We start from the raw sequence: 17,006 nt of genomic DNA, 5'->3' as shown, positions 1-17,006 counted from the left end.
TACTTCCTCAGTGGTAGGGAGGCGAGCAGGCCAGAGGTGGATGAACGCAGTGCCCTTGTTTGGGTGTAGGGCCTGATCAGAGCCTGGAGGTACTGAGGTGCCGTTCCCCTCACAGCTCCGTAGGCAAGCACCATGGTCTTGTAGCGGATGCGAGCTTCAACTGGAAGCCAGTGGAGGGAGCGGAGGAGCGGGGTGACGTGAGAGAACTTGGGAAGGTTGAACACCAGACGGGCTGCGGCGTTCTGGATGAGTTGTAGGGGTTTAATGGCACAGGCAGGGAGCCCAGCCAACAGCGAGTTGCAGTAATCCAGACGGGAGATGACAAGTGCCTGGATTAGGACCTGCGCCGCTTCCTGTGTGAGGCAGGGTCGTACTCTGCGGATGTTGTAGAGCATGAACCTACAGGAACGGGCCACCGCCTTGATGTTAGTTGAGAACGACAGGGTGTTGTCCAGGATCACGCCAAGGTTCTTAGCGCTCTGGGAGGAGGACACAATGGAGTTGTCAACCGTGATGGCGAGATCATGGAACGGGCAGTCCTTCCCGGGAGGAAGAGCAGCTCCGTCTTACCGAGGTTCAGCTTGAGGTGGTGATCCGTCATCCACACGGATATGTCTGCCAGACATGCAGAGATGCGATTCGCCACCTGGTCATCAGAAGGGGGAAAGGAGAAGATTAATTGTGTGTCGTCTGCATAGCAATGATAGGAGAGACCATGTGAGGTTATGACAGAGCCAAGTGACTTGGTGTATAGCGAGAATAGGAGAGGGCCTAGAACAGAGCCCTGGGGGACACCAGTGGTGAGAGCACGTGGTGTGGAGACGGATTCTCGCCACGCCACCTGGTAGGAGCGACCTGTCAGGTAGGACGCAATCCAAGCGTGGGCCGCGCCGGAGATGCCCAACTCGGAGAGGGTGGAGAGGAGGATCTGATGGTTCACAGTATCGAAGACAGCCGATAGGTCTAGAAGGATGAGAGCAGAGGAGAGAGAGTTAGCTTTAGCAGTGCGGAGCGCCTCCGTGATACAGAGAAGAGCAGTCTCAGTTGAATGACTAGTCTTGAAACCTGACTGATTTGGATCAAGAAGGTCATTCTGAGAGAGATAGCGGGAGAGCTGGCCAAGGACGGCACGTTCAAGAGTTTTGGAGAGAAAAGAAAGAAGGGATACTGGTCTGTAGTTGTTGACATCGGAGGGATCGAGTGTAGGTTTTTTCAGAAGGGGTGCAACTCTCGCTCTCTTGAAGACGGAAGGGACGTAGCCAGCGGTCAGGGATGAGTTGATGAGCGAGGTGAGGTAAGGGAGAAGGTCACCGGAGATGGTCTGGAGAAGAGAGGAGGGGATAGGGTCAAGCGGGCAGGTTGTTGGGCGGCCGGCCGTCACAAGACGCGAGATGTCATCTGGAGAGAGAGGGGAGAAAGAGGTCAGAGCACAGGGTAGGGCAGTGTGAGCAGAACCAGCGGTGTCGTTTGACTTAGCAAACGAGGATCGGATGTCGTCGACCTTCTTTTCAAAATGGTTGACGAAGTCATCTGCAGAGAGGGAGGAGGGGGGGGGGAGGAGGATTCAAGAGGGAGGAGAAGGTGGCAAAGAGCTTCCTAGGGTTAGAGGCAGATGCTTGGAATTTAGAGTGGTAGAAAGTGGCTTTAGCAGCAGAGACAGAGGAGGAAAATGTAGAGAGGAGGGAGTGAAAGGATGCCAGGTCTGCAGGGAGGCGAGTTTTCCTCCATTTCCGCTCGGCTGCCCGGAGCCCTGTTCTGTGAGCTCGCAATGAGTCGTCGAGCCACGGAGCGGGAGGGGAGGACCGAGCCGGCCTGGAGGATAGGGGACATAGAGAGTCAAAGGATGCAGAAAGGGAGGAGAGGAGGGTTGAGGAGGCAGAATCAGGAGATAGGTTGGAGAAGGTTTGAGCAGAGGGAAGAGATGATAGGATGGAAGAGGAGAGAGTAGCGGGGAGAGAGAGCGAAGGTTGGGACGGCGCGATACCATCCGAGTAGGGGCAGTGTGGGAAGTGTTGGATGAGAGCGAGAGGGAAAAGGATACAAGGTAGTGGTCGGAGACTTGGAGGGGAGTTGCAACGAGGTTAGTGGAAGAACAGCATCTAGTAAAGATGAGGTCGAGCGTATTTCCTGCCTTGTGAGTAGGGGGAAGGTGAGAGGGTGAGGTCAAAAGAGGAGAGGAGTGGAAAGAAGGAGGCAGAGAGGAATGAGTCAAAGGTAGGCGTGGGGAGGTTAAAGTCGCCCAGAACTGTGAGAGGTGAGCCGTCCTCAGGAAAGGAGCTTATCAAGGCATCAAGCTCATTGATGAACTCTCCGAGGAACCTGGAGGGCGATAAATGATAAGGATGTTAAGCTTGAAAGGGCTGGTAACTGTGACAGCATGGAATTCAAAGGAGGCGATAGACAGATGGGTAAGGGGAGAAAGAGAGAATGACCACTTGGGAGAGATGAGGATCCCGGTGCCACCACCCCGCTGACCAGAAGCTCTCGGGGTGTGCGAGAACACGTGGGCAGACGAAGAGAGAGCAGTAGGAGTAGCAGTGTTGTCTGTGGTGATCCATGTTTCCGTCAGTGCCAAGAAGTCGAGGGACTGGAGGGAGACATAGGCGGAGATGAACTCTGCCTTGTTGGCCGCAGATCGGCAGTTCCAGAGGCTACCGGAGACCTGGAACTCCACGTGGGTCGTGCGCGCTGGGACCACCAGATTAGGGTGGCCGCGGCCACGCGGTGTGGAGCGTTTGTATGGTCTGTGCAGAGAGGAGAGAACAGGGATAGACAGACACATAGTTGACAGGCTACACAAGAGGCTACGCTAATGCAAAGGAGATTGGAATGACAAGTGGACTACACGTCACGAGTGTTCAGAGAGTTAAGCTTACGTAGCAAGAATCTTATTGACTAAAATGATTAAAATGATACAGTACTGCTGAAGTAGGCTAGCTGGCAGAGGCTGCGTTGTTGACTAAGTAGGCTAGTTGGCATTGGCTGCGTTGTTGACACTACACTAATCAAGTCGTTCCGTTGAGTGTAATAGTTTCTACTGTGCTGCTATTCGGGGCTAGCTGGCTAGCTAGCAGTGTTGATTACGTTACGTTGCGTTAAAAGAACGACAATAGCTGGCTAACTAACCTAGGAAATCGCTCTAGACTACACAATTATCTTTGATACAAAGATGGCTATGTAGCTAGCTATGTAGCTAGCTACGATCAAACAAATCAAGCCGTTGTACTGTAATGAAATGAAATGAAAAATGTGATACTACCTGTGGAGCGAAGCGAAATGCGACCGGATTGTTGAGTGCAGAAGTTCTGTTCGGTAGACGTTGGCTAGCTGTTGGCTAGCTAGCAGAGTCTCCTATGTTAAGGACGACATAAAACTACACACTCTAAACTACACAATTATCTTGGGTACGAAGACAGCAAAGACAACTATGTAGCTAGCTAACACTACACTAATCAAGTCGTTCAGTTGAGTGTAATAGTTGTGCTGCTAATCGGTAGACGGTGGACTAGCTAACGGTGGACGTTAGCTAGCTGGCTAGCTGCAGGGCAGTGTAGACTGCGTTAGGACGACGAAATACGATAATTACGCAATTATCTATGATACAAAGACGGCTGTGTAGCTAGCTAAGAAGAAATTGATAAGATTAGACAAATCTAACCGTTGTACTATAATGAAATGTAATGAAATGAAATGACAAAGTATTTAATTTTACTGCTCTAATTACGTTGTTAACCAATTCATAATAGCAATAAGAAACCTTGGGGGTTTGTGGTATACGGTCAATATACCACGGCTAAGGGCTGTATCCAGGCACTCTGTGTTGTGCATAAGAACAGTCCTTAGCTGTGGTATATTGGCCATATACCACACCCCCTCGTGCCTTATTGCTTAAATATACCACGGCTTTCAGCCAATCAGCATTCAGGGATCGAACCACCCAGTTTATAATACTATTTATTCTCCTGTGGTTTTTGATTGACAGGTTTCTTGAGTGGCTGCTGCCCAAACTGAGATGTTCAAAGAAATAATGGCCAACTATTACTTCTACCACACACACACACACACAGATTTTGAGTATTGGTTATTCCTACAACACACACAAACATAATTTCAGAGACGGGAACTATGATTAGCAAAATACATATATTGGTCTCATTCTTATATTTTGAGTCATGCAGCATTATTTAAATAAAAATGATATTGATCCCCATACATCCTATGATAATGAGTTGGATTTACATGCTTAGGCTTGGAAATAAAGCCAGGAGAAGCTGGGTCAACACCTCTACTCATGTCATAAGTGCCATGACATCTTTAGTAACCACAGAGAGATAAGACCTCTGTCTCAACAGTCTCATCCAAAGGACAGCACCAACCTTAGGGCAGTGTCACTGGTATTGGGGTCTTAGGTCTCCTTTGGCCAAAGTGAAGAGTTGAGGGCCCCTTACTGGTCTCCTTGCAATATCTGGTCTCCCACACAGAGATGGAAATCTACACCTGTTTAGACCTTGGAGGATATGGCTTCAGATGAAAGACAGCAGGGAGATGCAGAACGTAAAAGCTTCAAACACTGTGATATGCAAATGCAGGACCATTGTACACTGAAGTGAAGCATGCATCTGCTCTGAAGCATGTCAAAAGAGGAGAAATTAACTGGGACTGGAGGAATACATCACATTTAAACTAAAATAGCATGTATCTGATTTAGCTACACTCATCTGTACTTGAATTGTGCTGTTTGAAACGTGCATTTCCAATAAAGCTTTTTAAATTGCAGTTATTTGTGTCAGACAGATTTTTGTCTTAATTAATTACATCAGGGGTTCTTAAACTTTTTACATCAAGGGAATATTATTATACTGATATTATCTTACCTGTTATCAGTGGGGGGGATTTATTCTGTTGCTCTGGACTGTATCCCACGGTAGGTGGCGGTAGTGAACCAATAAATAGTTGTATTGCTCGCCAGAAACCCAACCATGCTTGCAGACAGTTGTTACCATGCAACGAGCAGACGCTTGAGAAAAGTACTTGCTACAAAATTGGCAAATTTGCCTGCTACTGTATACATAGCGCGCGTGTGTATGTTGCTAACCTAGCTAGTTAGCTAGCCATCAATAAAGTTCCCAATGTTACAACATGGCAGACGGCTGGACCACCGACACCGGAGAGGCTGCCTATCGTTCCCGGGATGCTGTCAAAAACCTTACAATTAAGTAAGTTGCAGTTGGCCGTTGTGTGGCTTTTAGTCCTTGCATTGCCATACAAGCAAGACACTGCCGTTAGCTAACGTTAGTGTGACAGGTTAAAGGACATATTCATAGCCTGTTATACATTGAAAAGTATTAGTAAGTTCATAGTATGTGAGGATCTTAAAACATCTAAGGTTAAAATATGCATTCAGTATTAGTTGATAGAGATTGATAACATTCATATAATTGTGTTAAAGTTCAAATCTGTCAAAGGGTACGAATTGTGAGAGTAATGTGTAAACGTTATATTGATTACTTTATTTTGTGGTGCCTAAAAGTGTTAATCTGTGATCTACGAAATGCTTTTAATCTATGAGCCGGAGATCGATTGCTCTGGTCTCCACCCATATTCCTGGGGAAATTCGCGGTCTTTTTCTCATTGAACAAAATGTTGACTTGAGAATACAACACCGTATCACTCTCGTGATTATTTCTCCCCTGTTTTCAGGGGCGTAACATTTTTGGAGGCTCCGCTGAGATTGCTGCTCAGATGTCCAGTTTCCACACCCTGGTCGCTGAATTCCGAGCCAGCTAAATCTCCACATAACAACTCAGGCAGGCTGCAGTGAGGAAAGTGTTGCTGTTCGAGGGAAGTTGGAAGTTAGTGGTTAAGTACGTGTCAACTGAGGCCATTGATCGACCATCAGAGACAGTAAGGACCATCTAATTCAGAGTCAACTCCTGCACAGTAAAAGTTCCTCCTGTTCTGTCAACATGACAAGCGCCTTGGAAGAACTACAGGAAGAGGTAGTAGGAGAATTACACACCCTGACTAAAGACAAAGTACTAGAGATATGTGATTTCCTTGAAATATCAGGCGAACAGAGAAGAGATGTTAAAGACAAATCCCGCATAGCATTAATGACTCGCATTATGATGTTCCTTGAAAGAGAGGAAGTCACAGAGTTAGAAGATGGCGGCATGTCGGAATTGTTGCTACTTAGAGACGAAATGACAGAGATGATCAGTGGCAGAGATAACAAAACAGGGCAAGGTGACCATGATATTGAACCAGCCGGAACACATCACAGAATAGAGGAAATGAGAACTGTAACCCCACAACAAGGGGTGGGAACTGAGCAGATTACTGCAGCCAAAGTCAGTGATTCTCTGCGTCAGCCCCAACACCATGCCAATTTTCAGGGGAGCGTGCCGCTCTCACCCAATGCACAGCCCAGCTCATACTGGCGCAAAGAGTTTAAAATTTCTGGTCAGATAGGTGAACCGGGCCAAAAAGAAAAACTGATTTTTTCCAGCCTTGCCCATCAGATTGAAAATGGACTTAACAGAGGATATCCTGAGGTAGAAATAGTAGACGCAGTAGTCAGGGCTATTTCTCCAGGCTCACAGCTACGCAGCTACTTGGAAGGTAAACCCCAGCTTACTCTTCCCACACTTAGATGTATCCTGCGTTCCCACTTCCAAGAGAAGAGTGCAACAGAGCTTTACAAACAGCTAGCTTCAGAAGCACAGCATAGCAAGGAGACCCCTCAAAGCTTCCTGATGCGCGTTTTAGATTTGAGGCAAAAAGTACTGTTTGCATCCCAGGAGTCAGAATCAGGGCTTAAGTATGACCCTGCTCTAGTCCAGAGCATGTGTTTACACACAGTCCTTACGGGTCTCCAGAGTGACAGTATCAGGATAGACATGCAGCCTCTCCTGCTAGAGAGCGAAACATCAGATGAGGTTTTGCTAGAGAAGCTTAACATTGCTTGTGCTAATGAGAGAGAAAGACGAAACAAAAAGCGTTTTAATGCCCCACAGCCTGCTACAACTGTAAGTGTAGTCCAGTTAGAGGATATGCCATCTGCAAAGTGTTCTGTGAAGGAAGCCAAAGCTACGATACCCGCAGAACTGTTAACAGAGTTAGCTGAACTTAAGACAGGTGTAGCTTCTCTAAAAGGTCTCAGTGCAGAGATTGCTCAGATTAAGGAGACATTACAGCAGCCTATGTTTCAGTCACAGCCTTGTGCCTATGCCCCACCCCCAGTTAGGAGGCCAGATAGGGACCCCCAGCCACCTGTTTCCCAGCAGCAGTATTACAGCAACTACAGTCGGTCCCAAGCACTTGACCCTGCACAGCATCAATATGCACCTAACCGGTATACCAACCACTCTGCTCAAGCTCCAAGGAGGTGTTTTGTCTGCCAGCAGGCCAGAACAGATGCACGCTGCACACACTGCTTCCGATGTGGGAGTGGAGAACATTTTCAAGCTGGATGTAAAATCCGGGAGCCAGACCATCAAGGGAGGCCCCTTTAAACGGAAACGGGTTACCGCTGAGGGACGAGTGTTAACCGTAGCTACCAAAAAGTCCCAGAAATGTGCAAATTGTGCCAGAGAAGAGTCATTTGAGAACCTGAAACAATGTTCATCATGTAAAGAGACACTGTACTGTTCCAAAGTATGTCAAAACCAACATTGGACTAAACATAAGGAAAAATGCACTCACCTGAAAAGTGACTCTACCAGTGAAAGGTTTTCCTGCACAGAGGAAAATGCCCACTCCTTACCATCCCTAGCTCAAGGTTGCCACCCCGTAAGGTCACCTCGCTAGTCGGCAGACAGTGCCTTATTGAGTGTCACCTGAATCTCCACCACCTCCAAGCTTTATGGGACACAGGCTCTCAGGTATCGGTCATTGATGAACGATGGAAAGAGGAATCTCTCCCAAACGCAAGGCTGAGAGATGTTTCAGAAATCCTGGACTCACCTGATGATCTAAGGTTGACTGCAGCAAATGGGACTGAAATGCCGTACCTGGGATGGATTGAAACAACTTTTCGTCTAGCCTCTGAAACTGACCAAACAAAGGAACTGATCATCCCAGTGCTGGTAATGAAAGGCTGTCACCTATCTCATCCCATCATAGGTTTCAATGTTATCGAGCACATCTTGACAATGACCGAAAAGACTAAACGATACAGTACAGTAAAAACAGCTTTCCCAAGCCTCAAAAGAAACAAGGTGAGAGCTTTTATACAGGCTGTTAGCGCAGAACAGACAGATGAATACGCAGTGAAAACCAAGAAAGAGAAGGTTGCTGTACCAAAACACAGTAGCATTCAGATTGAGTGCCGTGTAGCTTCCCAGCCTTTCAAAGATGACATGACAATGCTTTTCCAGCCAGACCTGAACCCGCAGTGGCCAGATGACCTTGAGTTCTTTGACACACTAGTCAGAGTCAGTAAAGGTGTTTTTCCAGTTATCCTGCTTGAGGTCTCTAACCCCACTGACCACGACATTGCCCTGCTAGGACGCACAATCATCGGTACAGTACAAACCATTATGACTGTGTTACCTGCCCAAGTCTTTGAAAAAACTGTCACCTCAGCCACAGTGAATCACACCAGCGTTCAAACCCCATGTACTGCTACTGAACAGTGGGATCCACCAGTAGATTTAACTCACCTAACCGAAGAACAGAGAGAGGTTGTTAGGCAAATGCTTAGAGAAGAGTGTCACTCCTTCTCCAGATCAGACAATGACATTGGCTGCATTGAACGATTGAAAATGACTATTTCTCTAAAGGACTCTGAACCAGTAAAGCGCACATACATGTCAGTGCCCAGGCCACTGTATCAGGAGATGAAGGGTTACATTTATGACCTCATAGTCCAGGGCTGGGTTAGGAAGTCAAACTCTTCATATTCCTCACCTGTCGTGTGCGTTCGTAAGAAGGACGGGACCCTCCGGTTGTGTATAGATTACAGAGATCTGAACAGAAAGACACATCCCGACCGCCAGCCCATCCCTCGGGTCCAAGACATCATGGACAGTTTAGGTGGTAATTCCTGGTTCTCCCTCTTAGATCAGGGGAAAGCGTATCACCAGGGGTTCATCTCTGAAGAAAGCAGACCACTGACAGCATTTGTGACACCGTGGGGACTCTATGAGTGGATACGTATGCCATTCGGCCTCATGAACGCTCCTGCAGCTTTTCAGCGGTGTATGGAGGAGTGTTTGGAAGGGCTCCGGGATAACATCTGCATTCCTTATCTGGACGACACGCTAGTTTTCAGTAAAACATTCAACAGCCATGTGAATGATGTGCGAAAAGTTTTGCAGCGTCTCAGAGAGTATGGCATTAAACTCAAACCAAGTAAGTGTGATCTCTTTAAACCCCAGGTCCGTTATTTGGGCAGAATAGTGTCTGCAGAGGGCAGCCGAGTTGACCCAGCCGATTTTGAATTGTGAGAGTAATGTGTAAACGTTATATTGATTACTTTATTTTGTGGTGCCTAAAAGTGTTAATCTGTGATCTACGAAATGCTTTTAATCTATGAGCCGGAGATCGATTGCTCTGGTCTCCACCCATATTCCTGGGGAAATTCGCGGTCTTTTTCTCATTGAACAAAATGTTGACTTGAGAATACAACACCGTATCACTCTCGTGATTATTTCTCCCCTGTTTTCAGGGGCGTAACATTAGCTCTCAAAGCAGATGATGATAAACACCCAGTATATTGCTTGACCTGATCCCTGAGTTTGCCATGAAAACATGGCATTTAGCTAGCTAGAATCATGTTTACTTTGTTTATATTTACAATGGTGTTTACAGGATCCGTATTCAGAGAGTCACCTCCACAGCAGCCCTCTCCCAACACCTTCAGCAGCAGGTTTGGACTCAACAGGAGAGGGGAGGCATTGAGCTGGACACCCTCAACTCACAGGCTCAATCAGGTGTTAACACTGTTTTGAAACAGGAAGATGATGTTAGATGTTTTGAAACAGAAAGATGTCAGATGCTTCTTAGTTGAGTAGATGTAATTTTCGTGGTGACTAGATATGGACCACAACATCTTGGTTTTGTTTCAGCCAGAAATGATGAGGAGTTAGTGGTAGGCTGGCAGGAGAAGCTGTTCAGTCAGTGTCCTTATAACAAATAATAATTGACTGTTTAGGATAGTTTGATGTTGCATAGTAAGGTGTGTGTGTGTGTGTGCACAATATGAAGTGGGTTTGTTCCAGAGTGAGTCAGTATGCCAGACTCCGCTGGAGAGACAATACCACACAGAGATCATGACTCAGGAGCGGACCAGGGGCAGATGGAACTGCAGGATTTTCACCTACACCGATTCTGACTGCTACACCAATTGGGAAGGGGTGGTTTTCAACAGAATCTCCATTTCTGTAACGGTTCTGTAACCAAAGACGCTGGGAGACAGGAAGCAAGTATAGGGGGAGGATTTATTAATAAATAGACATGAAACTAGAGACGAACAGAGTCTGGACAAGAGAAACAAAACAACATCGATGCAGACATGGGAATGAAACTGAGGAAGTGACAGGTATAGGGGAGGTAATCAATGATGTGATGGAGTCCAGGTGAGTCCGATGAAGCGCTGGTGCGCGTAAAAATGGTGACAGGTGTGCGTAATGATGAGCAGCCTGGCGACCTCGAGCGCCAGAGAGAGGGAGCTGGAGCAGACGTGACAATTTCATTATTCAAAACAAAGCATTTACCTATTTTCTGTCCAAAAGAAACGTTAGTGTTTTAAAGCTGTTTTTGATGTACTCACTACAGCATTCCCAGAGTATGGTGACGCAGGTCAAGTCCAATCCTACCTTACTGGCACATAGAATGGCCAATGTCAGACACAGACGACAGGACAGACGCCCAGTGTAGGTCCCTGTTACTCACCAAAGTGAATTATTATTAAAGTGAATGTAATTGAAGCAGCATTGATGCGTCGTGCTGCTTTGAAGACAAACAGTGTACCGGTATGTTCACATTACACCATACCCTTGTATGCAAAATGTGTTTGTGGTATTCTGTTGGTCTGCAGTGACCGCACTATCCCCAAGTCCAGGCTGATAACCTGGGACCCCTCGGAGGACTTTGTGAAGACCAGCCACATGGTCAACACACCTGTACAGACCATGCACATCATGGGGAACCTGGGACCAGCGGGCAAGTGAGTAGCACAAGGGGAAAACCCACTATGTAGCCTATACACTTATTACACTGCTTTGTATGTAATAACTTTGAAGTAGATTCCAATTCAGGCATTGAAAAGTGGCATTTTATTATTGTATTTCTCAGACTTGGCTAAAAGGAGAAGGAATGCTTGTCTGCACGATAAGAGCAGATGGAAATGGAGTGGTTACCATCAAACCAGACTTCAACAAAGGCAATTAGCCCTACAGGCCAGTGACCCGCACCTGCTGAAGTCAAAATGTTTTACCCCTAGCTCAAGTAAGGGTTACTTACTTGGTAGCAGAATTCATACATTCCCAGCCATTTACTGTGTTATGATGCTGTGTGTTTGCACCCAAGGTTGAGACGGAGGGGGAGAAGAGGGAGGTGTGGCGTCAGACCAGAGGAGACGGAACAGCAACAGTGCATATATAGACGTGAGTGACTGAGTGTGTAGTGTTATTCACTGTTGGTGCACTGTAATAATACTTGTATTATAGTTCATCCCAAAATCAAAACTTGGAAGATGTTTTTGTTTCCCAAAGTGGCCTCATGTCAGATTTGTCCTTATGTATGTACATACAGTACACTGATGAAATATTATTATAGCCTTTCAGGCAGGTTAGATTATTTTCTATGACGATGACCTCTCCTCTCTTTTCCTCCTTTCAGCGTTATGTACGTCATAAAGACTACCTCAACAGCTTGGTTGGCCAGGACTGAAATGGTATGCATGTAGTTTGTGACAGATCTTTAACACAAGTTGTTTCGTCAGCAAAGGTCATCTCAAATCCAATTTTATTTGTTACATGCGCTGAATACAACCTTACAGTGAAATGCTTATTTACAAGCCCTTAACCAACAATGCAGTTTAAGAAAAATAAGTGTTAAGTAAAAAATAGATAATTTAAATAAAAGTAACAAATAATTAGAGAGCAGCATTAAACTAACAATTGCGAGGCTATATACAGGGTGTACCGCTACAGAGTCAATGTCGGGGGCACCAGTTAGTCGAGGTAATAGAGGTAATATGTACATGTAGGTAGAGGTAAAGTGACTATGCAGAGAGTAGCAGCAGCTTATAACAGTGGGCGGGTGCAAAAAGTCTGGGTAGCCATTTGATTAGCTGTTCAGGAGTCTTATGGCTTGGGGGTAGAAGCTGTTAAGAAGTCTTTTGGACCTAGACTTGGCGTTCCGGTACCGCTTGCCATATGGTAGCAGAGAGAACATTTTATGACTAGGGTGGCTGGAGTCTTTGATAGTTTTTTGGGCCTTCTTCTGACACCGCCTGGTATAGAGGTCCAGGATGGCAGGAAGCTTGGCTCCAGTGATGTACTGGGCCGTACGCACTACCCTCTGTAGTGCCTTGCGGTCAAAGTCCGACCTGTTGCCATACCAGGCAGTGATTCAACCAGTCAGGATGCGCTCGATGGTGCAGCTATAGAATTTTGAGGATCTGAGGACCCATGACAAATCTTTTCAGTCTCTTGTGGGGGAATAGGCTTTGTTGTGCCCTCTTCACGACTATTGGTGTGTTTGGACCAAGATAGTTTGGTGATGTGGACACCAGGGAACTTGAAGCTCTCAACCTGCTCCACAACAGCCCCGTCGATGAGAATAGGGGCGTGGTTAGTCCTCCTTTTCCTGTAGTCCACAATCATCTCCTTTGTCTTGATCACATTGAGGAAGAGGTTGTTGTCCTTGCACCACATTGTCATGTCTCTGACCTCCTTATAGTCTTTCTCGTCGTTGTCGGTGATCAGGCCTACCACTGTTGTCACCGGCAAACTTAATGATGGTGTTGGAGTCGTGCCTGGCCGTGCAGTCATGACTGAACAGGGAGTACAGGAGGGGACTGAGCATGCACCCTCGAGGTGCCCCCGTGTTGAGGATCAGCGTGGCGGATGTGTTGTTACCTACCCTTACCACCTGGGAGCGGCCCGTCAGGAAGTCCAGGATCCAGTTGTACAGGGAGGGGTTTAGTCCCAGGGTCCTTAGCTTAGTGATGAGCTTTGAGGTGTTGGTGTTATCACCACTGGTGTTGATATCGTACTGGTGAGCAGATAACAATAACGCCCATCGCTGCACGTGGCTGGTTGCAAGCGACGGAATGCCGGTGTGGGGACCAACGATGGAGGTGAGGCGTCAGCAGTGTGAATCATTGGCCAAACAGAAACTGTTGCCATTGTGGCTGGAGTTAAGAAATGTTAAGTGCTTCACGCTCTATCTGTGCATAATTGCTCTCGGCTTTACTTAAGGTCCATGATGCGAAAGCAATTGGCTTTTCTTCACCTGATGGCATGATGTGTGAGACAACCGCATCAACGCCATAAGGCGATGCATCACATGCCAACTGTAATGGCAAGTTGGGGTTGAAGTGGGTTAGGGCCTCTGACTGAGCTAAGGCTGTTTTCACTTTCTTGAAGGCCTCCTCACATCTGTCTGTCCACTTCCACTGTTTGGTTTTGATCAAAAGTTCAAGCAGTGGCTTTAACATGTTAGCTAGGTTTGGCCCAAACTTTGCGTAGTATATCAGCAGTCCTAAGAATGATCTCAGCTGACTCACGTTCTGTGGGGATGGAGCTTCCGCAACGGCCTTTACCTTCGATGGCGCCTTGTGGAGCCCCGAACTGTCGATGACGTGGCCCAGGTACTCAACAGAGGGACGGAAAAACTTGCATTTGTCCCTCCGGACCCTCAGACCGTACTCCTCCAATCTCTGTAGTGTAGCGTTCAGGTTTCTCAGGTGCTCCTGCCTCCGCGTCTATGCCGGTGATGAGTAGATCATCGAGGTCCTTTGTGAGTCACTATGGTCAACAGTTCTTGTGACTCTTGGTCCACATGCATCTGTAGACATAGACTTATCTTACTAAATTTTTGTCCTCCAGCTAAACCACAAAAGAGGTCGTCAATGAGGGGTAGTGGATATTTTTCAGCAGTCAAGACTGGGTTAATGGTGATTTTGAAATCACCACAGAGTGATCCATCTTTTTTGGAACTGGAACAACGGGTGTAGCCCATTCACTAACATTCACTGGGTCCAATACTCCACTCTCCACTCTGTTTAGCTCAATTTCAACTTTTGGTTTTATGGCGTATGGGACAGGTCTAGCTTTGAAGCATTTTGGCTTGCTGTCTGGTTTCACGGTCAGTTTAACTGTTATGTCCTTCATACTGCCACGGTCTCCTTTGAACACATCCACATCCGCGTGTTTCCTCAATATCCCTTGTAGGTTTGTGTCCTCTTTTGCAACCATGTGAATTACCTGCCAGTTTAGTTTGATCTTTTCCAGCCATGTGTGTCCTAGCAATGCTGGATGGTTGCCTTTCACAATGTAGAGTGATATCTTTACCTTCTGTTTGTTGAGCTCCACTGTAACAATCACACTTCCTCTCACTGGAACAATCTCACCGGTGTATGTTTTCAGCGTCATCTTTGTGGGCTGTAGTGTGAGGTGATGTAGTTTCTCCTTGTATACAGCCTCAGACAGCAAAGATATGGCTGCTCCAGTGTCCACTTGCATCCGTACTGCGTTTCCATCTAGTAGTGGTGTCACCCAGTATCCATTGTCTGAAATTGACATAACATGCAAAGATTCTTCCCCTTCAGACAGGGTATCACTTTGTTCATCCGCTGTGTGCTCCATTTTATGCACTTTCTTTTTGTACTTCCTGAAGTCGCTTTTCCTTTGTTCAGTACTTTTGTTTGATTGTGTCATTTTGTTTTTACATGCATGTTCGATGTGACCCTTTTTTCCACAACTTCTGCAGTCTAAGTCTCTGCACCAACACTCCTCTGCTTGGTGACCTGGTTTCCCACAGCGATAGCATGGCTTCCCACCTCCTGCCTTGTTTTTTAACTCCGTAGACACCTTATGCACTTTGGTCGATGCACTTAGCTGTTGTGCGTCTTTATTTGCCATTTCAATTGACGTACTCGCTTCTATTGCTCTCTGCAATGTTAAGTTACTCTCAGTCAAAAGGCGTTTCTGAATTGCCTCGCTGCGCATGCCACACGCTAACCTATCACGTAAAGTGTCACTCATTGATCGCCCAAATTCACAGTGTTCAGATAACTGTTTCAATACAGCCACAAACTGTGAGATTGATGCCCCTCCTCTTGATTTCTCTTATGAAACCGGAATCTCTCTGCCATTATCAGTGGTTTGGGAGAATAATGTCCTTTTAAGGTAGCCACAATTTCATCATATGATTCATCACCAGGTTTTTCAGGCGTTACTAGGCTGCGCAGTAGATTGAATGTTTTTCCTCCCATAACAGTCAAAAATGTTGGCACAACGACTTCTGCTTTAATTCCATTTGCCAACACAAAGTACTCAAAACGTTCTGTGTAAGAACTCTTGTTCCACAGATTCATCAAATGTTCCTATATTTCCAATCAATGCAGACATTTTCAGTTTATTTTTCTCTCTCACACTTTTCAGACGATCCTTTACTCCCAGTCCCTTTTTTTCCTTTCTTTTAACTCACGCTGACTTCACTTTCTCCCGCAGTGAAACTCTTCCTATCCCTCGAGGCTCTCGTTGCTGTGACATCAAAGGCTAGCTAGCATCACTCGACTGGCTAGATCCACGTTTTGTTTGCGCCTTTCTACAGCAATTTTTTAAAACAAATTTACCTCAGACTTTCTGCAGAAGATGAGCACAAACGTGAGAACGTTTCTTCCTCGTCGCCAGTTTTGTTGTATAGCACACTGTATTACTTATACAACTAATGTAAGGACAGGACATGAGACGGGAGTAGAAATGAACGTGGGCATTGTTTAATACATTTCACAGGGAGAACATTCCAAGCATTTCAACGTAGGTAAGCAAGGGGGATTTACAGGTACCCTAATGGGACAACACTAGAATATCAATACACAACACATCCAGGTTAGAATCCCGCTCCTTGAGAAAGAGGCAGCTCTACCCTTTAGCTCAGTGCAGATGTTGCCTGTAATTCATGGCTTCTGGTTGGGGTATGTACGTACAGTCATTGTGGGGACGACGTCATCGATGCACTTATTGATGAGGCCGGTGACTGATGTGGTGCCATCGGAAGAATCCCAGGAACATATTCCAGTCTGTGCAAGCAAAACAGTCCTGTAGTTTAGCATCTGCTTCATCTGAGCACTTTTTTATTGACCGAGTCACCAATGCTTCCTGCTTTAATTTTTGCTTGTAAGCAGGAATCAGGAGGTTAAAATGATGGTCAGATTTGCCAAATGGAGGGCAAGGGAGAGCTTTGTACGCATCTCTGTGTGTGGAGTAAAGTTGTTCTAAAGTTTTTTTCCCCCTCTGGATGGACATTTAACATGCTGGTAGAAATGAGGTCAAACTGATTTAAGTTTCCCTCCATTAATGTCCCCGGCCACTAGGAGTGCCGCCTCTGGATGAGCGTTTTCCTGTTTGCTTATGGCGGTATACAGCTCATTGAGTGCGATCTTAGTGCCAGCATCGATCTGTGGTGATGTGTAGACAGCTACCTAAAATACAGATGAAAACTCTCTAGGTAGATAGTGTGGTCTGCAGCTTATCATGAGATACTCTAGCTCAGGCGAGCAAAACCTTGAGACTTCCTTAGATATCGGGCACCAGCTGTTGTTTACAAATATACATAGACCGCAACCCCTTGTCTTACCAGAGGATGCTTTTCTATCCTGCCGATAGTGTCAAACCCGCCAGCTGTATGTTATGATGTCGTTCAGCCACGACTCTGTGAAACATAAGATATTACAGTTCTTAATGTCCCGTTGGTAGGATATACGTGCTTTTAGTTTGTCCCATTTATTTTCCAGCTATTGTACGTTGGCTAACAGTACGGATGGCGAG

General features: G+C 46.3%; 1 protein-coding gene and 1 long non-coding RNA gene across 2 annotated transcripts in view; both read left to right on the top strand.

The window, feature by feature from the left end:
* Positions 1-17,006, top strand: part of LOC135563707 (uncharacterized) — a 39,441-nt gene that overhangs the window by 2,283 nt on the left and 20,152 nt on the right. The gene's annotated exons all lie outside the window — the stretch shown is intronic.
* Positions 9,820-13,330, top strand: LOC135563798 (uncharacterized). The gene is made up of 4 exons (XR_010460527.1): positions 9,820-11,170; positions 11,299-11,451; positions 11,533-11,609; positions 11,845-13,330. It is a non-coding gene; the product is annotated as an uncharacterized LOC135563798 (long non-coding RNA).

This window comes from Oncorhynchus nerka, linkage group LG22 (genome assembly GCF_034236695.1).
Source record: "Oncorhynchus nerka isolate Pitt River linkage group LG22, Oner_Uvic_2.0, whole genome shotgun sequence".
In the NCBI taxonomy this organism is placed as follows: domain Eukaryota; kingdom Metazoa; phylum Chordata; class Actinopteri; order Salmoniformes; family Salmonidae; genus Oncorhynchus; species Oncorhynchus nerka.
Note: the sequence above shows the minus strand (reverse complement) of the source record. Positions and strands in the feature narration are given on the sequence as shown.